This window comes from Mus musculus, chromosome 10 (assembly GCF_000001635.26).
Source record: "Mus musculus strain C57BL/6J chromosome 10, GRCm38.p6 C57BL/6J".
Taxonomy (NCBI): domain Eukaryota; kingdom Metazoa; phylum Chordata; class Mammalia; order Rodentia; family Muridae; genus Mus; species Mus musculus.
This window is the reverse complement of record NC_000076.6, coordinates 43,315,392-43,342,900: the sequence shown is the minus strand read 5'-3', so window position 1 is coordinate 43,342,900 and position 27,509 is coordinate 43,315,392. Positions and strand designations below refer to the sequence as shown.

The window sequence follows — 27,509 nt, the reverse complement described above, 5'->3', positions numbered from 1 at the left end:
CTGGGTACAAAGTAAAATCTGGGCAAGCCAATGGTTTAATATGAGAAGCAGACTCAACCCTTCCCAGGATCCCCAAACCCCCAAACAACAACGACAACAAACCCTAAATCAATCACCTTACAGAAAGTGATCAGGGTGAGGAAGCAATTGTTACACTGAAGGAAACTGGTGAATGGCTTTATAGGAATGTATGCCCCCCAGCATACAAGGCGTCCCCAAGGTGCAATAGTCAGCAAGTATATCTTGGGGGTAACCGACCACCACCTAACTGGGCGTAAGGCCTGCTTAACAGAAGGGACCTCGGGCCTTGTACTGGAAACTACTATGATATCATAGTGGATCCTAGAGAATCGATGACCACTGCTTCCCCACACCAGTGTAGAAGCATCTCTACATTTCAGAAACAGGAACAGCGCATGGTGTTAGTTATCTGCGTCCCTCCTACTTACTGGAAGTAAGTGTCATTATGTCTGAAGTAGCCATATACTCCTTTTAAAAGATCCTCCTTAGCTGGGCATGGTGGTGCAGGCCTTTGATCACAGCACTTGGAAAGTGAAGGCAGGAAGGAAGATCCACTTCCTCTCATCCTCTATATGGGTTAGCCTTGGCCACCTAGGACCCATCTCAAAACCAAACAAAACCCAAAAGATCCCTTCAGCAACTGATGTAGCTCTGTGATCATATGACAAATCTAGGCAAAGACATGTATGCAGATGTCTAGGAGGGGTTTCTGAAAAAAAAATCTACTAAGTCTCAGTACAAGGAGACAGATTGATTCAGTTGGTATGTACCTTTGACATTTGGGGCTTAACCCATCTAGATTATAACCCAAGTTCTTAGACACTCCGTAGAGACTTGGGGATTGTGGCAGTTTGAATGTAATTGGCCCACATATGCCCCATAGGGAGAGATACTATGAGGAGGTGTGGCCTTGTTAGAGGAGTTGTGTCACTGGAGGGTGGGGGCACTTCTGAGGTTTCAGACACTCAAGCCAGGCCTTGTTGCTCTCTCTTCCTGCTCCCTGCCAATCCAGCACAGTGCCACACTTCCCATCACAATGATAATGCCATTGAACCTCTGAACCTGTAAGCCAGCCTCAACTAAATGTTGTCCTTTATAAGAGTCGCCTTGGACATGGTGTCTCTTCCCAGCATAAAACCGTAACTAAGAAAGCGATCTAATGTAGCTCCCAGTCTGAGGGAGACAGAAGAGAGGAAAGCCTGGGCTTTGGAGGGCTTGAGAGGTCTACCTGCTGCCCACTAGATTCCTTGTTTTATCCTTGGTTTCTAGTTAACCCCACTCTCCACCCCTGCCCTGTGCTGGCGACTGAGTCCAGGACCTGGGGATCCCAAACAAAGGCTTCCCCATGAGCTACACTCTCAGCAACTAGACTTGTTTTCTGAGATAAATAAATACTGCACTCCTTAAAGCTACTGTTATATTTAGCCTAATCAATTCCTAATAAAATTCCTAATAAAAAATTGTGCCAAAATGGCAAAGCAGTTTATGTTCATCTTTCTACACTCACGTTTTTTACAACTAATATTATTCTCTTGGAGATGGTTCCACATATTATTTACTGGCAGAGAAAATCCTTGCTCATTTAACACATCCAGAGATATGACAAACACTTCTGCTACTTTAGGGAGAGTAACTGGCACATTTTTGTTTAAAGCACTTCTTTTGATTTAGTGTGTGCACTCGGGCCATGGGATGAATAGAGGTCAAAGTACAACTTTTGGGGAGTTGCTTCTGTCTTTCTGTCTTCTGTTTGCTTGTTTTTTGGCATAGTCTCCTTTAGTTTCTGATTCTTTGCTTCCTTCATGCTGGCTGGTCCCTGCACTTCTAGCCAGTTCTCTTGTCTCTACCTCCCATTTCATTGGGACTGCAGAGGTGTGCCACCACGCTGGCTTTTCACTTGGATTCCAGGGCTTGCACAGCCTGAATATTTACAACTCAGCTTTAGCCAGGTGTGGTGGTGCACACCTTGATGACAGCAGAAGCAGGAGGGCCTCTGAGTTTGAGGCCAATCTGGTTTACGCAGCCACCTCCAGGCCAGCCAAGGTTACCTAGTGAGACTCTGTCTCAATAATGATGATAATAATAATGCGCTCTATGCCATCTTTCCAGAATTAATTTCTTCTATACTTACAGGTCTTTAAAGACAGCTCAGTCATTCCCTAGACCCTTGCATTTCTACATTTTAATTATCTATCGATCATACGATCATACACAGCCTAGAAAGTTTTTGTTAAACAAATAATTTGTTACTTAGCAACAGCTTTGGAAAGGCTGCAGGACTCTTATCATTGATTTCAAAAGGGGCAGCAGGGACATGCACTAAAGTTAGGCTTATGGAGACCTTGTGCTAAGTCCTCAGGGGTCAATTAACCTCCAATTATCACCTCCCAAGTAGGAGGATAACTCCATCACAGGCACACAGCTGCCTCCGAACAGTCAGATTAAAGTGTGTTCTTTACAGAAACTTGAAATCTCTATATGCTTTAGACTTAAGCCTATGTTAAAATAGCAGGACAGCTAATGTACTTCACCATATGGAGAGATTAGAAGACAATGGAGCTCTTTTTTCTAACTCCCTGTTTTCTTCTGTATTCTCCTGTGTCTCCTTCCATTCCTTTGTTCCCAGAGTCTTCAAAAATATGGACTGGTACAGAATATTTATGTTGTCTTCTAGATAAATGTTTACATGCTGTCATGTTTAGTTTTTAAAGATGCATTTAAGAAATAAACCCCCTTTTGTTTGCGGACCTTTCAAACACACGCGTGGAGAATCCTGCACCAAGAGCCTCTGCAGCAGCTTTCAGCGTGGTTAGCCCCACGCACTCAAGCTTCAGACAGCGCTCGATCACTTTCCACGGTGCTTTGAAAAAAATGCCACACCCTACGTCATTTCCTCTGAAAAGACCACAATTGTTCTATTTTTAAAAAATGGCTAGTGGTGATTATGGCTGCCTGTATATAATTAATTACTTTGAGCTAATTATTACTATATGCTGAGCACCGTGTGTAAAATAGTTTTTGCAGGAATAACTCACTGATTAGTACATACACTGTTATTTCAACAACAGCTCTTCAAGGTGAGCAGCAGCTCTTTCCTGTACAGAGGGAGCTCGGCTGAACTGTCCAGGCCCAGGCCCAGGCCCAGGCCCGTGGTTCTAATGCCCGGGCTCTTTGCATATCAATAGCAAACTCATCAAAATCCAAAACACAACAGTACAAGATGTGGGGTCTCTCTGAAAGTAAAAATTGCATACACTAGCAAGTGTTTGTTGCAAGGACCGTGATATAGCTGTCTCTTGTGAGACTAGGCCGGGGCCTAGCAAACACAGAAGTGAATGCTCACAGTCAACTATTGGATGGATCACAGGGCCCCCCAATGGAGGAGCTAGAGAAAGTATCCAAGGAGCTAAAGAGATCTGCAACCCTGTAGGTGCAACATTATGAACTAACCAGTACCCCGGAGCTCTTGACTCTAGCTGCATATGTATCAACAGATAGCCTAGTCGGCCATCACTGGAAAGAGAGGCCCATTGGACAGGCAAACTTTATATGCCCCAGTACAGGGGAACGCCAGGGCCAAAAAATGGGAATGGGTGGGTAGGGGAGTGGGGGGGGGGGGAGACTTTTGGGATAGCATTGAAATGTAATTGAGGAAAATACGTAATAAAGAAAATGGTTGACCCCCAACAATATGTGCAATAATATAAAATGCTAATAAAATATACAAATTTTCCTTTTAAAGTATTTTTAAGAAAACAAACAAACAAACAAACAAAAAAAGAAAGTAAAATGGCAGGCAAGAGTTATATACTATACTTAGTCATTTTACTTGAAGGACTTTTATAATCATGTAGGAAGAATAAATTAAAAAGAAGAGTTCAGAAAAAATAAGATTTGATTTAGATTTTAAAACTTGTTATGAAGCTACATCTGCAGGTGTGTGTGTGTTTTCCAGTAAAATGACCTGAACCCAGGACCTTGCTAATGCTAGGCAATAACTGGGCTATACTTTAAACCTCTGTAGCTTAAAAACGTACAATAATAGCACAATTGCCAAATACATATTAAATGGTGGAATGCAGAAAAAACCAAATACATTTGAAAAAAAAATTTGTGACAAAGATAACATTTCAAATCCTTACAGAAAAGATAGATTTTTATTTTCTATCAGTCTATCAATCAATCAATCTATCTATCTACCTCTATTTTCAATAAATGATGTTGGGACTAATGACTGCCACCTGAAGGAAAAAAGATCCCTACTTCACAACTTGAATAAATACATATTAAGATAAATTAATATGTATTTATTTTCACATCTAGATGTGAAAGATAACACTATAAACTTAGGAAAAATGTTTTTAGGAAAAAAAGTATTTATGTATTAGAAGATATCCGTGAATGTCCTTTTCCTAGATGCCATCTAAAGCAGTGTCCCCTCCCTCATCTTCATTCTATCACATCTAGTATATTAGTAACTTTACCAGGTCTGTCTTGGTGGAGGAGAAATGCATATCTGCTGGTGGAAACGGGAAAATCGAGGAACACAGTGAAATACATCAGTAGGCTCAGTGGTTAGAGCCACACTGCTCTCACAGAAAATCTAAGTTCCACTGACCCATAACTCCAGCTCCGAGGGTTCTGATCCCCTCTTCTGGTGTGGCCCATGGGCACCTGTGCTCGAATGCACTAACCAACCTACATGTACACATGAGCCTTAAAATTTTGCTAGGCGCATGCCTCTGCCCCCAGCACTCAAGAAGCAGAGGTTCTTTTTGAGTTCTTGGCCAGTCTGATCTGCATAGGAGTTCCAGCTAGCTGGGTATACATACCAAGACCCTGACTCAGAAACAAATGAATTTGAATCAGTGCAGTCACGAAGGACTCAGAAAATTCCAACCCAGATGACAGCCATGGTGGAAAGCTTTCTTGGAGAAAGTCTTGCAAAATGTGACAGAGCCATAAAGAAGAGAGCAGATAAGTGTCCATAGTTAAAAATATACAAGAAATTAACAGCAAAATATAAAGTAAGACTAATAAACACAGACTTGAGGTAAAATATCTCTAAAATATACACCAGGAAAAAAGATTTATGTTTTAAATATTTGTGGAATTTGTCCAAACTGGACATATTAATAAGGAAATGATAACCATCATAATAGCAAAATGAGGATGGCCATGATGAGTAATTCCAGAAAACACAAATTGCTACTGCACTGTGCATATTTAGATTATTCCCAATTTTAAGCCAAGAACAACCTATGAGTGTGTGTGTAGTCTTGACTGTGTTTCAGTAGGAAATCAAGACACCATATTTCTAGGGAAACTTTTCCATGTTTGTGACTGCCTTCAAGCATCCAACCATCCAAATGTATATATAAAAAGCTGTAGGAGACACTGGTGAGTGAGGAGACCATCCAAACCCTCTGTGGTGTACCCCGCTCACTGAAACTGTGTGCTTCATCTTTACTCCATAGCGTGTGAGCTAAGTGCATCATGTCATACTGTTCTCCCTTTCCCAATTGCTGGCACAGCTAAACACCCTTTCATCTAATTTCAGAGAGCTCCAGCTAAGCTCCTGCTCAGGATGCCATTCAACTCTGCTGGAACATTTCCAGTGATGTGGCACTGGTGATGTTCTGAAGACATAAATTGTTTTATCTTGTTTGTTTTTGGTTTGTAGCTAAGGATGGTTTCTAACTTCCCACCCTTCTGTCTTTACTTCCAAGTACTAGGATTAGGTTCTGAGGTGTGCACCAACAGGCCTGGGTCACGTGCTGCTGAGGTCAGATACAAGAACCCCTACTCACTAGGTAAGTGCACTACTAACTAAGCCTATTGTCAGCCCACTGTGCGCGCGCGTGTTTGCTGTGTTCTCTCCCTCTCTGTGCACGTGTGTACCTGTCCGTCTGTCTGTTGGCACGGGCCTATGTCGCTTTGAACTCACTAGAGCTGAAGATGAGTTTAATCTCCTGACCCACCTGCCCTCCCTTCCCAAGTCCTGAGATTATAGGAGAAAATGTATTCTCTAAAATTGTTTTGTAAGCCAGGTGTGGTGGCTACATTGCAAGTCCCAGGCCAGCCTGGGCTACTCGGTCTCAAACAAAAAATCTCTAATTTCAGCACTCTGTATGCTGAGGGGAAGGGTCATGCTGGAGGCTAGCTTGGCTTATACAGTGAAAAACTACCAAGGGCTTGAGATAGAGTTTAGTGTTAAGAATAGCAAAGTAGGCATGGGTGGGTGGGTGGGTGGGGCATCATTCTTGATTTTAAAAAGTCCGTTCCACCTCTCTAGTGATTTATGAAACACATGATAGAATGTAGCCTATAAAGTGGCAACAAAAACAGACTGCAGTAAGAGGCACCTCTCAAGGGGAAGCCACATTTCAACCCCACAATGGGTTCCTGAACGTGTGGAGAGCACCGGACCCTACAGTGGGGTAACCAACCACTTTCTGACTGATGCTGATGCCTGTTCCTCAAAGGGCTGAACTCATGTTTGTCAGTGGACACACCAGCTCTGTTAGGATTATTTACGTTTCTATCCACACACAGCTGCTGCTCTCTCTCAGTCATCCTTAGATAAGCCTGCTGCTGTTTGAGTGAGTGGCAGTGATCCTGACTCCTAACCATGCAAGTACTGGGAGAAAATGGCTGCTGCATGTCAGCCCTAACAGGGCATCTGTCACATCACCACCACCTGCAAGACTCAGGTACAAGGAAGAGGGGGCGGAAAAGATATAAGAGCCAGTGAATTGGAGCCCGGCACCTAGGAACTCACTGCAGAAGACCCATAAAAGCCTGGGTCTGTCAACACTTCATCATGGATGGGGGCGGGGCCCGTGAGGCTTCCTTCACCCCTTCCTGGGAGGCTCAGGCAGCTAATGGTTGCTGGGGAAAAGTATCATTTTTTTAGTGCTCTAGTCATTGATAAGATAACTTATCCTTGCTTCAAGAAATAACTCCCCACCCATGCTCATGCAGGTATCCTCCACTAAACTCAGTGAACCCCAACAAATAAATAAAAAAAGAAGAAGATCTAAAAGAGGAAGGGGAGTTTGTTTGGAAGCAGGGTTTCAGTGAGAAGAAAGAGAAGGACTAAAAGGAGAGCAGCAAGGTTTGAGTGAAATGCCAGTCATCTCTATAAACCAGGATGGCGGCGGGCACCAGCTTCCATCGCAACTCTCATGGTTGGGATCGTTAAGTTACATAATGGTTACTTGAATACAGGCACTGGGATACCAATACCAGGACAGTGTGGAAACACTGGACAGTGAAAGACTGATATCCTGGGCAGGAGAAAGCGAGACTGTCCAATATATTTTACTGCTATACTCAGAATGCAGCCAAAACTGATAAATTATTTTCATATCTGAAAATTTTCATTTAATATTTTTGGACTATGACTGGCATCAGTAATAAATATGTGTGTGTGTGTATATATATATGTAGAGAGAGAGAGAGACTGCTGCATTGTCCTGTGACTGAACCCAGATGATGATGAAAGGTATTTATTTGTCAGATGTCAAACTCAAGTGACTGATTGGTAAGGTAAGGGAGACAAGGACAAAAACGAAGACAGCATCATCAGGTTCTCCCGCTGCTCCTCAGCTTAAAGGCGCCTACCTCACACTCCCGGGAAAAGGCCAAACTCCCTGTGATGGACTACAAGGCTGAGTATCATCTACTCATGTAGGCATGAGCATGAGCACACAGCCACAGGCAAGTGCATACATTCACAGCCGTGGGTGCTTTCTCTCCTGCCAGCCAAGAACCTTATTGGTTCTTAAATGCTTCAAGCCGTTGTTGCTTCGGGGCCTTTTCCTTTTGCTCTGTCTGTCTGTATTTCTTTACTTATTTGTGAGGCTTAGTGGTTTACCCACTCCAGGCCAAAATGGCCTTCTCTATAAGGCCCTCCCAACCACTGCTGATGGCAACCGCCTTGTACACACAACATCACTCACCTTGTTTTCTGTATTTTAAGCACTAATATCATGCACTTCTGTTTGGCATATGGGGTATTTTGCTTGTTTATGCTCTGTTTCTTTCCCCACCACCTCTAGACAAGGGAAAGCAGGCAGAACAAAAGAATTCCTAAGACGCATGTTAAAAATATACTTAGAGTATTCATTACATATACATGGGGATCCAGGCTCAATTCCCTCAAAAAAAAAAAAAAAAAAAAACGGTTAAAAAGGGTTGGTGAGTGCCTGGCAAATACAGAAGTGGATGCTCACAGTCATCTATTGGATGGAACCCAGGGCCCCCAATGAAGGAGCTAGAGAAAGTACCTAAGGAGCGGAAGGGGTCTGCAACTCTATAGGTAGAACAACAATATGAACTAACCAGTACCCCAAGAGCTCGTGTCTCTAGCTGCATATGTAGCAGAGGATGGCCTAGTAGACCATCTATGGGAGGAGAGGCCCTTGGTCTTGCGAAGATTATATGTCCCAGCACAGGAGAATGCCAGGGCCAGTAAGCGGGAGTGGGTGGGTTGGGGAGGAGGGTGGGGAGGGTATAAGGGATTTTTGGGATAGCATTTTAAATGTAAATGAAGAAAATATCTAAAAAGAAAAAAAACAAAACAAAACAAAAAAAAAAAAACAAAAAGGTTGGTGAGATAGCACTTCTGTAAAGACACCAAGCTTGAAAACCCAAGTTCAGTGCCTAGGATCAATATGGTGGAAGGAGAACAGACTCCTGAGAGTTGCCCTTTGACCACCACATGAGCACTGTGGCATGGGACACACGCACCACCATCACCACCACCACTACCCAAAACCTACCAAAATAAATAAATAAAACCAGCTATGATAAAAAGAGAATGCACACACTTTCTTAAATCTATGTCAGGTAAAAAGTGACTTCATTTGGAAGAGAAGTGCTCTTACATACTAGTCCAGGCTAGTCTTTCAATCCTTCTGTCCCAGCCTCTTATATTTATTTATAGAAGCAGGGTCTGTCTGCATAGCCTTGGGTGTACTGGAAATCATTATATAAACAGACCTTGAATATAAGAGATGTGCCTGCCTCTGCCTCGCAAGTGCTGGCATTAAAGGCATGTGTTATCTGATCCCACTTGCCTCTGAACACATATTGTCTAGGAGTGAGGTAGCAGACAGTGGAGACCTCTAGACACACTTTTCTTCCATTTAACATTGGGGGTTGTTTGCTTGTTTTGTTTTCGTTTGTTTGTTTGGTTTGGTTTGTTTTTTTTGAGGCAGGATTTCTCTGTGACAGTCCTGCTGTCCTTGAACTCACAGTGCTGGGTGCTAGCTGCTGGGTGCTGGATGTTGGGTGCTAGGATTAAAGACATTCACCACTATGCCCAGCCATTTAAAGAATTTATATACTACCACTCACAGTTGGCTGAAAGGTAATTTGTCGATGTCTTTGTTTTTTCCTTTTGTTTGTTTGTTTGTTTGTTTGTTTTTTGAGACAGGGTTTCTCTGTGTAGGCCTGGCTGTCCTGGAACTCACTCTGTAGACCAGGCTGGCCTTGAACTCAGAAATCCGTCTACTTCTGCCTCCCAAGTATTAGGATTAAAGGCTTGTGTCAGCCCTGCTTGGCTTGAAATATAATTTTTTAAAAATAACTTTCTCTTTTCCCATCTTGATTCATTTCCAACCAACAAGAGGCAAGCACATCAGTGTGGCTTGTGCTCTATAATTAACTCCTGTTGCACCTGCCAGCCCATTGACAAAGAGGCAAACTGTCTTAGGTGGCCATGCTTGAAAGACGGGAGCCGTGATGGCTCTCAGCAAGGAGGCAACATATTTATCATTCAAAATTATGGCCCTCCCCCAAGGAATATGTATTACACGTTTGAAGCATAAATAGCAGAGCCCTGCTTAGTGGTCCCTGAGCACACCTGTAAGCCTACATTAATACAGTACCAACAAGCCAGGCAATTTACCGTCTTCAAGAATACATAGATTGTCTAAATGTATTATCTGGGTAAGCCAAACACAAACACAACACTATCAACACACAGTTATCCTACAGGCCAACCAGATGCTCATTCTGGGAAGAGGAAGCTAACTAAGAGCATCTGGTTTCTGGAAAGAGTTAAGCTGGGTCTCTTCTGCCAGGAAAGCAGAGCCAACCTACTAGGAGAGTCCTTCTCCATGTGTTAGAGTCTTTTTGGGTTTGGATATCACAAAAAGGGTTAAAAACACTGGAGACTACCAAAACAGATTAGCAGGACATCTGGGTGCTTCGGCTGTCACCATCAGGGCAGCCCTCGGAGGGAATGCCCATATCCACTCGGGTTATCAGATGGACAGCTGATCAACATTAAACAGACTTGCTCTGGGCAGGCTGCGCTGGGCTTCCTGACATGAATCCCAATGAGAGCCCTCTGCACTCTAGCACTGAGCTCTGCCATTTTTCACTGCGGCAGCTCCCTGGACATATGGGAATCCCTAGTGATGAGCACATAAAGCTGCCTGGAACTCAAGTGACGGCTCATTTCCCCCGGCTGAAGGCAGACATTAATATCCCGAGGAGATCACACCCGCCTCTCTGACCCTCATCTACCCAAGCAAAACCACTGTCCTATTTCCCCATGTAATAAGCTTTTAATGAAGAAACCCAAAACCTTGTCCCTCACTGCAATGCGGTTCTACATGAAAAGGTTATACAAATACATCAGATCTCCTGTCAAAGTTTTCCAAAATCACCGTCCCCCGCCCCACAGGAGAGTACAGCCTGTCACTCCCCCTCCCGGAGAGCTCATTCTTTCTGCTGAGGCCCTGGAGTTCTCTGCTCTGATAATTACGTTCTCCCTGGCATGGCAGGTAGAGGATTAAAGAAGTGATTACAAAGAGCTTGCTGCTAGCTCCATTTTCATTACAAATCCCTCTCGTCCAGGGCTCATCATTTAGACATGAATCTGCTACAGGCACAATGAAGACTGAGAGAAATGACAGTCCAGTGGCAACCTAGATAATACAGCAGCAAAGGGTCCAAGCCACATCAGAATACGAGAAAGCCAGAAACACAGGATGAACTGGACCTGGCACACACGGTGGTTTTAGAAGGGTTAATGGGAAAGATGTATGAAAACAAATAAAGAAGAGAAGCAGACTTTCACCTGTGACTATGGAGACTAATCACAATGAAGGGGATTTGAGTCGTGACCGCCATTTAGCAATGGGCCCAGTGGCCAGTGCCAGGGCCCAGTGAGTTCTGAATGGCTTCAGGAGAGTTTTTCCCTCATGAAGGCAAACAGAGGTTAGGACATAGGAGGGCTGCATGTGAAATAGACTGCAGTGAGCAACACAGGAGGGAGATGTCATTCTGCAAAGACCTCCGTGACTATGTAACAAGAAGCTCTGATGGACAGAAGAGAACCTCGCAGGTTCCATTTAGATGACAAACTGTCCAGGTACAGTAGGAATAAGGGGCTGAAGACCTGCTTCCTATGAAGAATGTCAGGACATAGGCTGTTCAGTTACATGCTTTAAGTTAGCTCATTTATTGTTTCCAATCCACCTAGCTATCTAGAAACACAGCAGTAAATCCTATGTGCCCCAGCATGTCTAAACCAGCCACGTAGCAGACGCAACAGGCAAGCAGTCAGTATTCAGCCAAGCACATGTCCACAGCCCACATTGTCACAGACATTAGGATTCATTTACCTGGTTTTCTGGTGTGTATGTTTTTTAGTGCGATGTGAGTGTGGTATAAGTGTGTGCAGTGTGTGCATACACATGTGAATAGGTTTTCATGCTGTCCACTGTCTGATCTATTATTTTCTACACTATTTCTCTGAGACAGGGTCTTTCACTTAACCTGGAGCTAGAATGGCAGTCAGGAAGACCCGGAGAGCCACTACTCCAGTGGCTCTAGGGAGGGGGAGGGGGAGGGGGAGGGGAGAGGGAGAGGGAGAGGGAGAGGGAGGGGGTGTTCTGCAGAAGTCAGAAGGCAGAGTCATATCCTGTTTACATGGAGACAGTCAGTTGTGGCCCACTCCGTGTGCAAGAACCAAACTGAAGCCCTTGGCAGGAGTAGCAAGTCTTTAACTGCTTAGCAGAGCTCACCATGTTCGAGAGGATCACCTTGAACTCTTGTTCTCCTTACCCACGCTGCCAGAGTTCTGAGATGTGTGCCACCATGCCTGGTTTATACAGTGCTGGGGTTGAACCTAGTCCCTCCTCAATGCTAAGTAAGCACTCTACCAAATGGGCTACCTTCCCAGCAGAGGAATATGTTATCAATTCTGGTCATGCTGTGGACTTCTTTGGCAATCTAATGAAACCTAAAGAACTACCCAAAATAATGGTTTTTAACATGCAAATAAGACTATGAAGAAAGCCCTTAGAAATAAAGGTGTATTTACTCTCTGGGAATGAGACTGAAGCTAGCTTAGGAACTTGCATGGAAAGGGAGGGAGTGTGGGGATAAGCGTCCCCACTGGGAGAGAAGTGCTTTATTTAACAGATATATCTTAAAAACCCAACAAAGGGGGAACTATTAAGATTTCATAGGTATAGCATAAACATACAGAAGCCATTTGTCTCATGTTACCCAAGAGCCACCAGGAAAGACAGCTGATGTATGAACTCATGATTCTTTCGTTCCACCAACTTGGTAGCTAAGTGTTGATAGGAATTTGTGTGTGTGTGTGTGTGTACACATGTGTTCACATGTGTGTGTTCTCTCAACAGCAACAGTGGTCTTTTATTCCTTGATCTTAGGAAGACTCAGAAGAAAGAGAATGCCAGTGAAAGTTTTAAGAGATAAAAACTGGCAAGAGCTACGTAACTGATTGTGTTTCTGGGCAATAGGCTGATGTGGGGAACCACAATCTCCACCACTACAAGCCAATGCAGAATCATACATGTGTGGCTGTGTCACAGCTGCAACCTCACCTCTGACGTAACTAAGGCAGAGCGGGCACTACAAGTTTGAGGTCAGCTTGTTCTGGATACAAGTTTGGGGTCATCCAGGGCAATACAGCAAAACTGTGTCTCAAAAAAATAAAATGATAGCCAGGCAGTGGTGGCGCACGCCTTTAATCCCAGCACACAGAAGGCAGAGGCAGGCAGATTTCTGAGTTTGAGGCCAGCCTCAAACTACAGAGTGAGTTCCAGGACAGCCAGGGCTATACAGAGAATCCCTGTCTCGAAAAACCAAAAAATGAAAAAGAAAAAAAAAAAAAAAAACAAACCAATCAATCAAACAAACAAAAGATGTAAAGCAAACAAACAAAAATGATAGGGCTCATCATACACTCAAGGGCAGATGTGTCAAGTGTCTGTTCTGAATGGAGGCTGTTTTACCAGCCTTGAACCTGAACGATGGTGTGGACGTAACACAGGAATATGAAGTAGATGTCTATTTTGTCTCCATGACATTTTACAGCCACTTGTCACTACAGTCTAGTTTGTCTAACGTAGCACAGAGAAACAAGCCTGACACCTTCTTTGGTCTAGAATGAACGACCACAATCTATGGGTATGGCGGAGCTGGTACTGGGAACTAAGAGGGAAATAACCACACAGTAGCTTTTAAGTATGGATCATATCAAATAAGTTATTAAAAACAGGATGCTCAGTGGAGTTGTAAATTAACTGAAATTCCAAGAAAAATTCTTTTCCTCTACAATGTTAGACAACTGCTATTCACAAAGCACCACCAAGAGTGCAGAGACAACTGTAATGCCGAGATCTGGCAAGGAAACTAACAGAATATCAGGTCAGCCAGTGAGGCACAGTCTCCAACACATTCAAAGTAAAGGACAGTAGTTTAACACCCAGGACAGAGTGGACAATTGCCTAACAACTAGACAGAGAAAGAAAGGACAGAAGTCTAACACCCAGGCAGACATCTCACTCTCTTTATCTGCCAGGTTTTCAGAAGACTAGAAAAAGTCAAACAAAAACTAGTTTATGCCCTGCTTTTTAGTGACTATATGTACAGACACACACCATGAACACTTGTACACAGCAACACAGACTGATCATTGGAAAATCATTTACTTATCAACATTCCAACACTGTTCTACTTTTAATTCTACTTTCCACCAAGAAGAAAAATGTCAAGGAATATTTAGAGGTACTATTGTCAGTACAGGAAAAGACATATAGCTGGAATAGTAAAAATAAAAATTAAATGGCATTTCTGAATATCTTTTAAAATATTCAGATCCTATAGAATATTCTTGCTATCATATATGAAATTTCCAGACAACGGAACTAGTCATAAAAACTGTGACTACATTCAGTGAAACCTGCTTTTCCTTAAAAAAAAAAAAGAAAAAATAATTGCTTGAATGAGGTATAACTTGTATATTATTTTAAAAATTCATATTTAAAGCTTATTCTTCAAAGAATTTTAAAACAATCAGTTTGGGGTTATAATTCAGTGGTAGAACACTTGCTTAGCACATATGAAACCTTGGATTTAATCCCTAGCCCTTCCAAAGGTGGTACTGGCTAAAAGTATCCACACATGTGGGTCAACACTGTTGCGCTCTGATGTTGGAACATCTCCATGCCTCTAACCATGGGAAGTCCACCCTCACTTAGGCTCTTCTACTTGACTATGTTGTTTTTAAGTATTTGGACTTGCTACTGAAATTAATTATAAAAACAATAAAGTAAAATAGAAATGTCAAAATTTTTACTGAAAAATATTATGACAAATAGGACAACACATAACCCTCCTTCTCTGCTCCTCCCCCTCCCTTGCTTCTCTCTTTCTCCCCAAAACCTAACATAAATAAAAGACCTATTTGGTGCTTAAGAGTAAACTAAAAAACAAAACAAAATAAAACAAAACAAAAATACATGTAAAGTATTTTTAAAATTGGATGCAGGCATTGTGTTTCTGCACTGTGTCTGTTTCCAACTTTCAAATGAATTACTTAGAAAATGTTCGGTTTGTTTATTTGCCAAAAATAATATTGTTTCTCAGGAATCACACTGCATGTGCTGCCAGTCCCTAAGTGTGAGTTCTTAACTGTATGTATGTATGTATGTATGTATGTATGTATGTATTTATTTATTTATTTATTTATTTTTGGTATAGTGCTTCTATTAGTGACTTCCGATTGCTAAGATAAAACACCACAACCAAGGCATCTTACAGACAGAAGGGGCTGTTTGGGGCTTACAGTTCCAGAGGGTAGGATCCATAATGAAAGGGACAGCATGGCAGTGGGCAGCAGACATGGTGACTGGAGCAGAAGGCTTGTATCCAGAACCACAAACAGGAAGCAGAGGGGATGAACTAGGGATGACAGGAAGCCATGAAACCTGAAAGCCTGTCCTCTAGCGACATACTTCCTCCAGCAAGGCCGCACCCCCTAATCCTCCCAAAGTATCACTACCGTCTGAGAACAAGTGTTCAAGTGCCCCAGACTACAGGAAACACGCTATTCAAATCACCACAGTGATGGACTGATTGGTTGGTTGGTTGATTAACTGAATGATTAGTTGACCTACTGATTGATGATTGATTGATTGGCTCATTTTTCAGTTCTGGAGAGGAAACCCAGGGCCTTGGAGATGTTAGGCAAGATCTCTATCACTGAGCTAAATCTCCAGGCCTGTAGCTTTGTTTAGATCCAAGGAGAAACGTCTAAAGGATCATCACAGCCATCACAGAAAGAAGTAACACCTACAGGTTAAGCCACAAATGCTGGCATCAATCACAATTCCATGCTATAAAAGTTCTCTTCTTTCATTAATCAAAAAAAAATTTGTATGTGCACATACGTGCCAGCATGCAAACATACGGCATTGGCACATGTGCGGAGGTCAGCAGACAACTTTCAGGAGTCAGTTCTTTCTTTCTCCCATGCAGGCCCCAGGAACTGATCTCAGTTATTAAGTAGAACAAGTGAATAAAGCAAGTTGCAGTACCACAGGTAGCTCAGACAGTGGTTGCTACTGGAAAACACAGAATACTCACTACATATTCATATCATGTTAAAGTCAGTAACGATCTGGAAGGAATATGTGAAGGTCAAGAGAGACAACTTCTGGACAGGAGAGACGTTGACATGAGGAACCTGACAGGTCCCAGAGGAGGCAGCCGTAAAAAGAAAGGGAATTTATTATATTCCATTTCTCTGATTTAGGGGTCACAATATATTGAACTACTTTATTTGAAACTTTTACTCAATCAGTTGATGAAATATTATTGTGTTTGTGTACGAATTGTACATGGGCGGTTAGCCTGAGCAAGAGTGAGTCTCAAAAACGATGTCAAGCATACAAATACAATAAAATAAAATTGCATTAGATGCTGACAAATGGGCTATTCTACACTTCAAACAAAAAGATAACCCACCTAGTTTGTGATCTCTATAACTGCTCTACAAGTCTCCTGGCATGACAATGGTAGAAGCTTTGATGTTTTGAATTTCGTGAAAAACAACTGTAAATTCTACAGTGAAGTCAGTGCAGAGCTGGCCACTGGAGACTATGGTGGGCACTTCCTGTCATGATGTCTTCTCTCTTTCTAGACGACAGAAGGTAAGTGGTTGCTGCCACAGCTATGTGACCTCGGTCTCATCTGTGTTGAGTGAGTCACTGGGAACCACACACTCCCCACTCAAGGGTGCTCAGATTCTTTCTCTAGGTGTCTGAGACTGAGAACTGTCTGGGAGCCTTGGAAGTCTGCAGTACAAGAGTGGCGGTGCAGGCCCACCATCCCAGCACACAGGAGGCTGAGGCAGAACTATGTTGAGTTCCATGTCAGCCTGGGCCTCAAAGCAATGCAGCAGTAAGGTGGGAGATCGTAGGGTGAGCACGAGTCACAGAAGTTCAAGGCTAAGATAGGGGTTCTGAGTTCAAGGCTAGCCTGGGCCTCATAGTTTAGACTCTTTTCAAAAAACAGACAAGGGTTGAGGCCATATAGCTCAATGGCAGTATTCACCTAGTCTATCTGGGTTTCAGACTGGGTTTGATCACTAGCATCTCAACAAAATAAAACAAACTCCCCCTCCCCAAACAAAAGCAAAACCGCCAACAACAGAAAGTATATTTTAGTTACTTACATTTCTCTGCTTATAATATCCGTGCTCTTAAACTTTTTAAAAGGCATTTTTATTAGATATTTTCTTCATTTACATTTCAAATGCTATCCCCAAAGTCCCCTATACCCTCCCCCGACCCTGCTCCCCAACCCACCGACTCCTGCTTCCTGGCTCTGGCGTTCCCCTGTACTGGGGCATATGATCTTCACAATACCAAGGGCCTCTCTCCTCCCATTAATGGCCGACTAGGCCATCCTCTGCGCTCTTAAACTTTTAAGATGTTCTTGAAATCTTTTCTCAAGATTTATATCTACTTTAGGAGACAGCCTAGAGTTTGAGGGTGCAGACCACACAAACTGCCCACATCCAAACCCAAGCTCTGCACCTTAGCAGCTCTAAGACCTTGAGCAGCATGCTTGCCCACTCTCCAGGACTAGCCTTTCATCCAGGACCAGAGAGAAGGCTCAGTGGTGAAGAGCACTTGCTGTTTTGCAGGAGACCTGGGTTCAGTTCCCAGCTTTTACATGTTGGCTGTGGTGGTCTGAAAGAGAATGGCCCCCATAGGCTTGTATGTCTGACTGCTTGGTCCAGGTTAGTGGAATCGTTGGGAAGGGTTAGGAGGTGTGACCTGGTTAGAGGAGGTAAGTCACTGTGGATGAGCTTTGAGGTTCCAACATCCCAAACCAGGTCCAATCTGTCTGTCTGTCTGTCTGTCTGTCTGTCTGTCTGTCTGTCTGTCTGTCTGCTTATCTGCCTGTCTTAGCCTGCAGCCTGGGATCAGATGTAAGCTTACAGAACCACTTCAAAGTCACGCTTGTCTAACTGCCGCCTTTCTCCCTGTCATGAGGGTCATGGACTAACCCTCTGAAGCTGTAAGCAAGCCCCAAATCAAATGTTTCCTTTTATAAAGTGCATGGGCTTCATGTTTCATTAAAGGAATAGAAAAGTAACTAAGACAGTGACTCACAACCAGGGGATGCGATGCCTTCTTCTGACCTCTGCAGGTATCAGGTATGCACGTGGTCATACACATACATGCAAGCAAAAGACTCATATATTTAAGATAGATCTAAAGAACATGTTTTTAAATGGCAGTAATAGAATATCTGTCATACTGGCGTGGTAGTTAGATGACTGTAGATATTTCTTAGACAATGATAATCTTATATAGTAAATATAAGCTCACAAAATATTAACTATTACTACTTTTAAACTAATCTTTCTATTTAAATAGTTATAGAGAAAACCTTTCTTCCAATTCTACCACATTAAACTCTCTACTTTTGAACTAATTTGTGACAAAAATAAAATATATTTGATTTATAAATTAAAAGAATCAGAACAGATACAGTTGAGAGAATTAAACCTAGATTATTAAAAAAAAAAACTGCCGAGGCACTTCTTACTGTGGGTCAGGCTAAGAAAAAGGAGGCATAACAAAGAACCTTGTATGATTATCTCTTCTTTTCAAATTTGCTAAAGCACTGTCTAAGGACTCAAAGCTTAGTTGGAGATGGAATACAGTGACAAATCCAGTCAACAAGACAACTATGGAGAGCACACTGTAGTGTCAATGCCATAGTCCGTGATGCCAGAACGGGATTATACAGTCAGTGGAGAGCACACTGTAGCATGAACACTACAGACCATGATGCCCATGATGCCGGAATGGTGTTACACAGTCAGCGGCAACTCCTGAGGGTGGGCAACAGAAGGCTGGCCCTGAGAAGCAGGACACTTGCTGCCTGCTCCCAACCCCATCCCATTCTTGGGGTTACAGCAGGTCTCTGGGGCTACAGGCAAGTAGCTGCTGGTCCTAACAGTTCACTGTCCTTGCCAGACAATGCACAGAGCTGGCAGATGCTGTGCAGGTTGAACACTGCTGGAAAACTGAAGCTGAAATAGGATGGGGCATGGGCTTGGGTGCAATCCATTCCAAGCTCATGTCTGCTCTACAGCTTTCTTAACTGTTTATGAACACTGTCTCAAAAATGCTGTTCTGTTCTACCAAATTTTTACTGACTTCTACAAGCCTAAATAAATGTATCTTCAATGTTTGGGGGTGGGGGTGGGGAAGTAATCTCTCTTCAAAGCATGAAGAAAAGCAAAGAGAACACAAGAGAAGCCGGGCTAGCCGCCTTTCTGGTCAGGGCCCACAGGATTTAGATAAGCTAAAGAGCTGGAGCTGCCATCCTCTGCCAACCGTCATCCGCATGCAGAGACAAAGGAGAAGGACGAGCTCTTACTCTATTACCTAAGCTAAGGAAATGAGGGTTGACAGTTGGGTGTCAGAGACAACAGGAGACTCACTGGCAGTTAGTGATCAGATCGTCAGGCCGGCTTACTGCCTAACTTCATCAGTACCCTTTTTGTCTAGATGCAAGTGCCCTGCTGTGGCCTTTAAACAGAGGCCATCTTATTAATCAGAGCAATCCTACAGAGTTAATCGAGTTTAGAAGAGTAAAGGAAGGAATGAGGCTAACTTAGCCCTTTGCCTTCATACTTCTGAAGAAAAGCCTCGTAGGTGAAAAACGAAGCTTTCTAGCACATCTGACCCCTGCACTACAGAGAGAGGGCTTGGTGGTCCTAGCACCCGGGGTAGAAGGATGGCCTCAGCTACACAGAGAGTTCTTACATTGGACCATGACTTTTAAAAAATATTCAAAGAAAAAAAGATTAAAAACTGTACCTGTTCAGCTTTCCTTGGCCTTAAGTTTAATATAATTTGAGTGGGCCCCAATTGAATTGCCCCTGTATTGTACTTGGCCACAGAAAATGACTAAGGCAGGAGTCCTGAGAGGAGGAAAAGCTGGGGCAGCCATGCTGCCCACACTCAGCTGCCTTATAACCAGCAACTCAGCCTTCTGTGCTTCTACAATCTGATGACGCTCCTTCTCTCCCTCCACCGGGATTCTCTTCAACTGCAGCGATGAGCCCAGGGCCTGCACACGCCACACAAGCACAGCATTCCCACCTCTTCTTCTATTTTTAACAGCATATCTTGAGTTATGTACTCCTGCAGTTAGATACTCAACATGTTAAACAGTCAATTGTGAACACTTCTTCAAACAACATTTGACTTAGATTCTAAGGAGTGCCAGTCAGAGTCATCTGAGAGGAGGGAGCCTCAATTGAGAAACTGCATACATAAGCCCTGGCTGTCGGCAAGCCTGAAGGGTAGTTTCTTAATTAGTGATCCATGCGAGGGCCCAACGCAGTGTGGGCAATGCCACCCCTGCAGTGGCTTTCCTGCATTCTGTAGGAAAGCAGGCTGAGCAGACCAGGAGGAATACTCTAGCAAGCTGCATTCCTCCACAGTTTCCGCATCAGCAGGGATAATGCAGTAGGCAGCACTCCTCTTAGCTCCTGCGTTGCCTCCTGCCTCCCACTCTGACTTCCTTTGATGATGAACAGTAATGCAGAGTGTGAGCCAAATAAACCCTCTCCTGTCCAACCTGCTTCTGGTCATAGCAATAATAACTCCAAAGCCCCCAAATCTAGCATCACCTACTAAACTGCCTGGGTTACCAATAACAGTAACAAGATAAATGAAACAACTCAACTTCAAGCTAGACAGTTTCTTGTAGTCCTAGAGGCTGGAGTTTCACAATCAAAAAGGCAGAAGATTTCAGCTTCTGGCAAGAGTTCCCAGGTTGCAGACTGCCCCCGTCTCAAGTCATCTCTCCGGCACATGCACACGGCAAGAAAGACCTCTTTGTTTCTCTTCTTAGAATGGACAGCAGTCCTGAGACCCCACTCAATCTCTGTTGTTTCCTTAACAGTTCTGTTTCCAAACCCAATCATAGCCGGGTTAGGACTCTAACACATGCACTTTGACGGGCATAACTCAGTCCAAAAAGCCTACGAAGAAATAATTGTGTGGGAGCTTTATAGTTCACCGTATCAAAAAAGTAATAATAGAGCAATACAAGGCAAGATGCAAGTAGAAACAAGCACGCTTTGTTAAGTATCCTGTCTCTTCTTTAAAGCACAGTTCTGACAGAGTTTTATACAAATTATGACTGAGATACAGCACAGTTATTAAGGAGTTTTCATTGTGAGAAAGAAATACATATTACACACATAACCTTTGACAAAGGTACAACAGTTACTAAGGGCACGTGCTTAGAGCAAGAAATATCTGACCTAGATCTCAGACCTACTGTTTCTTGGCTGTGTAGACCCGGGCCACATTACTGACCATCATCCCTAAGGTCCAGCCTTCACCCAGGTAAAGAGGCCTCTGCCGCTGACCCTGCCATGTGGGGCTGCTGGGAAACACACATGAGATGACATGTGTAAAGTGTTTTCAGTGTACTGATCTGAGCTCAATACATGTGGCCTCGTCTGACCACTCACGTTTGTACAGTATGCTGTGGAAGCCTAGAATAGAGTACCTAATATGGAGGTCAGGAGCTATGTCCTTAGGAATAGGTAACAAGTTAGCCAGGGGGAAGGACAGAAGGGATGTCCTCTCTCCCCACAGAAGTGTCCTGGTGAGTGCTGAGCACTACAAGGGTCTGCCACTCTAGTGCAGAAATCACCAGGTCCTCCTTGTCCTGGCCACGATGACACGATGACACGGTCTCTTCACAGGTCTGCCAGCACTACCCGCCCACTCTCCTCGCTCTTACAAGCCATGCTGCCTTTGTCCTAGAAAGGACCAGGCTCTCTAAACCCTGCAGATCTGGTTCTTGCCCTCCATCCTATAAACATGAGAAGAGATGCTGAGCAGAGGGAGTTTAGCTAAATGGCTGAGAGTTTGGGCTCTGAGTATGACTCCTTGGGTTCAAACCCTAGCCCTGCTATGTCACTTTGAGTGATACCTCCTCCCTCCCTCCTCCCCTCAGCCCTGTCCTGTGTGCTTCACTAGCTCCTGTCTGTTTTTTTCTTAAACAAGAATGTTCTTTATTTGTAGAAAGCATTAAAATCTTCTCAACAGTCTCCAGTCACTTTCAACAAACTTCCCTGTATTGCCCTGACTAGTAAACAGTGTACAACTATATTATATCACCTGGCAGCCTCAAGTGCACAACTAAGACAGAAAAAGTGCTTGGAGCACTCAATGGGGAAAGGAAAGGCCAACAGACAAAAAAGCGACAGCGGTGGCGCTACATTCCTGAGCACCATTTCACTCACCTTAAAGTCCAGAGGTGTTTCTCAACTCTCATTAGAAGACAGGAGATTAGAACTAAGGAATCTGAGGACCTTGCACTTTGGAATATGACATAGGTTATCAGTGTCCTTAGACCAGAAGATGAAATAAGTAAGAGGAGGAGAAAGCAGGGCCGGGAAGCAGAGGCTGGAGAGATGGAGACAGAACAGGCTGTGCCTGGGGGAAATAAAGTCTCTGGAACTTGTTTGGGCCCCGGGAATGAAAAGCAGCAGCCATAAGTCTGGGAGATGGATCTGGGATTTTATACCTTCCAGGAGGTAGCACTAGGTCCTACCATGGTAGGCACTGAGTTACCTCCAAGATTAAGCCCCCTGCTTTTAAGAATTGGCACCTTTTTTTTTTGACAGATTCTAATCAACACTCAGAATTGAAGAGTATGTGTCCTAGGAGTGCACCCACCCCAGACGACTGAGCATCTATAGTCACTAGAGGACTACAAAGCTAAGTAAGTCTAGAAAGCCAGACACCAAGTAAGTAATGCTACCATCAGGTGAAGACATTTCCTTGTTCGCTCGCTCACAGCTCCTTAGTCATCTCCTAGAGAGCAGCCATTCTAAGCACAAGTTCCTATGGTCAACTACTGTACCGTCAAACTGGATGGCCATGATCAAAGCCCTGTTGTTTCCCCCTGAGCCTTTAGTGCCTCTGTTACCTGGAACACAGCAGGCAACATGGATGTTATTATTTTTTGGAGGGGCAGGGAAATGGGATCAAAAACTAGCTAGCCATATGCTTTAAGTAAACAAGCAATACCAAACTATGTAGTCACTCAGACAGAATCGCTTATACAAAAAAGTCCTAACTGCAGGCTGGTGAAGCAAAACCGGTTTCTGTAACTCGGATGCTCTGCATCTGGGAAGAGCTGGTTTTGATCTTTCTGGTCAGTTTATCTCAGGCACCAGTGCCGAAGATGGCTCTGCCTTGCAGGGAGAGGCTTCACACAGACACATCTCAGGGTCTCAGGTCCCTCCCACCATGCCAGTCTGCCCACTCTCCATTCAGCTATTTCCTCCTCTTCGTTCTGTTCTTCCTCTTTCTTTCTTCATTTTCCTCCTCCTCCTCTCTGCTTTTGTCTTGCTCTCCGGAATTGTCTTTGTCGTCCTTCTTCTGCTCTGAAGCCTCCTTCTTGCCTTTCTGCTCCCGCCTGTGTGCTTCTAGAGCTTCTTTCAAGGTGTTAGGAACCGCTGGAACTCCATCTCTTCCATGGCTGATGGCATATCACTGGCATTCACAGTCTTGTGCTTTCCTTTCATTGAGAAGTTATTGGCACAGGATGTGGCATATAAAACAAAGACACTGGTGGCTTGGGAGATGGCGCTTCAGGCAGATTTAGGTCCTCAGGCCTCTCGGCCATTGCCTCCGCTGGGGCCCGACCCTCCTTCTCAGGTCTCCAGACAGTTCTGCTGCCTAGACTTCCCTGCTCCTGTCTGTTAAATGGGAATGATAACATCTCTTAGGACTGCTGAGAACTGAGTGAGTTAGTCCACACAAGGCGACAAGAAGCGTGCCTGCCTGGGTGACAGCCCTGGCTAGCGTTGTTCATCCAAATTAAAGGTCTAATTCATAGACGAGACACCCCAAGACAACAGAGAGTGTTAGACAAGAGGTATGATTGTCTGTGTGGGTAGAGAAAGAAGAGAGAATCAAAGGACAAAGAGAAAAAAATTGGTCCATGTTGATTCTCTACTAGGCAGCAAAATTCAGGATGCCATCTGTATCCTGCCATGCCACAATGGCTCTGCAAAGGAGGTGATGCAAGCCCCTGTGCCACTGCATACACAGGGCTGGCTCAGAGGCATCAGGAACTGTGGACAGGCCCAGGGTTCAAATCCATGGGTGAATGAACAGTAGTGTTCTCGCCACAATTATTTCTTTTTATGTTCTCAGGTCTCCATTTTCTTGGCTTGAACATTATTTCATACTTTATACTACTAGGAAAAAACTCAAGCCCTGCCTTAATTTCAAGGTCTTCTGCAAGAAGAATAAGCAGGTGCGCATGTTCTAATTTTACATGCTACACTAAGCATTCTATTTTATAGGAAATCTGAATTATAGTATATAAGCCAAGAGTACACTTTCCTGTCCAGAAATTTAGAACATATAATTATACAGGAGGCAGAAGAAATATTATTCTCTTGAAACTTGAATTCTGTTTTTAAAAAATTTACAATTTACTAGATCTTAATGTTTCCTAAAATGAAGCAGGATCTAATTCTAACCTTGAACCTAATACTTTTCATCCCACCAACATTGTATATAGTATTCTGTGCACTTTCAATATCCATGTGATTCATATTTCATTGTAATTTGGCTTGCCAGAAATCCTTTCAGTTCTCTTCTCAAAAAAAAAATGTGTGTGTGTGTGTGTGTGTGTGTGTGTGTGTGTGTGTATTTTAATGAAAGGAAAATAAAGTTTAAAAAGTAAAGTTTAAGAAAGGAAAAGACAAGAAATGTGAGTAACTGACCATCAAAACAGTAAAGATTAATTTCAGGTGACCTAGGTGTAGAGACCAGGCTTAGGGCTCTTAACACATACACGTGTGTGTGCGCACACAGACAGACATGAACACATATTCCCATGCACACGCATGCACACATGTGCACACACACATGCTTGTCTACACTGACAAAGGAACTCTAACACTTCAAATATGCTGAGAGGAGATGATCGGAGAGGGCAAGACAGACAGATCTTCAAGTTTTAAATATACATGTGTATTCCTAACCTAAAACAATCTTTTCTTTAATTACAGTTGCCTGTATAACTATTAGCAGGCTCCAGCGATGCAAGCCATATTTATTAGAGGCAGCATGTCAAATAGGAGTTGACAATTACAGTCTCTATCAATACACATTATGCCAGACGGTAACGAGCCATCCACAAAGGGCTAGCCATCCAAAATAATCACGCCGCTTTCCAGAGGAATGTCGAAGAGGTTATGCTTTATTACACAGTGCTCATTAGACATACAGCGGCAGCATTAGCAATTTTTCCTTCATTTGCGTCTCATTTAAGGACCTGCCCCCACAAGCACAGTCAAATTAGTACACAAGGTTAAAACCATTATGCCCAGAAAAAAAAATTAAGTTGCATTTTATTCTACAGTAATGGTGGATCAAAGGTCCTTGGAATCTATTATTTGTGAAACCATTATCTAACACTGAATATTAACAAAAGGGAGAAGAAATGTCCTGCCAGCTAGGTTCTGACAGGAACAAAGGCACACTGTCTGAAACAAGCAAACACCACATTACTTAATTAAATTACCCTAAAAAACTATTTTAAAAATAATACTAAGGTTGCGACATCAACTGACAAAAGTCACAGAATTAAAGTTAATGGTGAGGCACCAACCTATAGTTTGCAATGCCTCATTTACATCAACTTATTTTTAAGCATTCTTACTGCCTTTGTGTACAATGTGGTATTTTCTCAAGACGATCACTGGGTTTCTCTGCTTTGTGACAAGCCCATGCCCACATTTATTGATTTTTAATGTATTATAATGAGAGGACAAAGCGCGCTCTCTCTCTCTCTCTCTCTCTCTCTCTCTCTCTTTTTTTTTTTTTTTTTTTTTTGGTTTTTCGAGACAGGGTTTCTCTGTGTAGCCCTGGCTGTCCTCTAACTCAGAAATCTGCCTGCCTCTGCCTCCCAAGTGCTGGGATTAAAGGCGTGCACCAACACGCCCAGCTGAGGACAAAGCTTTTATAGTTTATGGTTACAAAAACCTGATCAAATCTTGTAGAAGTTGCAAATTTTTAAATGGATACTGGAAAAAAACTACTTACTGGGTTTTGGCAAACCAGCAGGTAACTGTTTAGTGGGACCTGAGTTCCTGGCTGAGCAGACAAGCACAGAAGTGATTGCAAAGAGGATTCGAAAGCACTATGGACGAAATATTACATTTCCTAGGGATACAAAGACAACAGTCAGAGTCAGACTAACGACTCATTGTTAAACTACAATAGCGGTGATCACTCACGGCTCTCATTTAGTGAACTTAACTGAGTACTTTCATGTGTGGACCTGGGATAGAATCTTTATTTCAGTAAAAATCCAGGACAAGAGGAGCCACAGTTCAGTGTGGAGATACTTGAGGCAAGATCAGTGAGGAAGCTGAACCGAAAACCAAAAGATTTCAGATTTTATGCTACAGGACAGGACAGGGCCCTAACTCAGACTGATAGAACTCTGCTCATCAGAATATTCAATTTTAAGAAATCTTGATACAAGCAGAAAAAAACAAAACAAAACAAAAAACAGTCTTAAAGTTTGTAGCTTGGACCCCAGCAAACAAAACAGTTGAGACCAGGTATTCATTTGTGTGTTTAAGGAGAGCATGTCCCGGCCAGGCACACATACACGCAAGCGCATGTCAGAGTTACTCGTACATCTTATTGAATAATTTCTCATGACTAAGCTGAAGTGTTGGTTATTTTTCTTAGTCTCTACTCTGACAAATGAGCTAAGAGTATTCTTCCATCCTTAAGCTGACAAAGCTGTAGACTATATATAACAGAATCACTTAGTTCTCCCACTGCCACCTCTACGGACTGGGCCTCAACACAACTACAGAAGACAACAAACTTTCAGGTGAGAAATGTCAAAATGATTTAATTTAATTTTTTTTTTTTGATATGGTACCTGATAAAGTTCAGGTGTGTTAAGCAGCCTGTGGCACTATAGTAATATTTCTCAACCTTCCTAATGCAAACACAGTCCCTCATGTTGTAGGGACCCCAACCATAAAATTATTTTCATTGCTAATTCATAATGGTAATTTTGCTACTGTTATGAATCATAATGTAAATATCTAATATGCAGGATATCTGATGCGTGACCCCTGTGGAAGGATTGTTCAACCCCCCCCAAAGGGCCATGACCCTCAGCTTGGGAACCACTGCAGTAGAGAGCCGGCTCAGCAGTTAAAACCGGCGTGGACAAGATGTGACTCACTTCCCAGCCTCCAGACTGGGTAGCTCACAACCATCTGCTACTCTAATACAGGAGCTCCGACACCCTCTTCTTTTCAATCTTGGCTACCAGGCACGCCAATAGATACAATGTAATACACACACACACACACACACACACACACACACACACATTCATATATACATAAAATAACAATGAACCTTAAAAAAACAAAAACCCCACCCTGAACCTGAAGAGGGAGGAAGGTCATTGGTTAAGAGCACTGGCTGCTCCTCCAGAACACTAAGGTTCAATTCCCAGCACCCACATGGCAGCTAACAACTGTAACTCCAGTACCAGGGAATATGATGCCCTCTTCTGGCCTCTGTGGGCACTGCATACATATG

The 27,509-nt window shown here is 43.2% G+C and overlaps 1 protein-coding gene and 1 long non-coding RNA gene across 7 annotated transcripts in view; one reads left to right on the top strand and one right to left on the bottom strand.

Annotated features, from left to right (window-relative positions):
• Positions 1-27,509, bottom strand: part of Pdss2 (prenyl (solanesyl) diphosphate synthase, subunit 2) — a 246,635-nt gene that overhangs the window by 121,982 nt on the left and 97,144 nt on the right. The gene's annotated exons all lie outside the window — the stretch shown is intronic.
• Gm40631 lies at positions 391-22,703 on the top strand. The gene is made up of 3 exons (XR_871611.3): positions 391-454; positions 5,751-5,834; positions 22,535-22,703. It is a non-coding gene; the product is annotated as a predicted gene, 40631 (long non-coding RNA).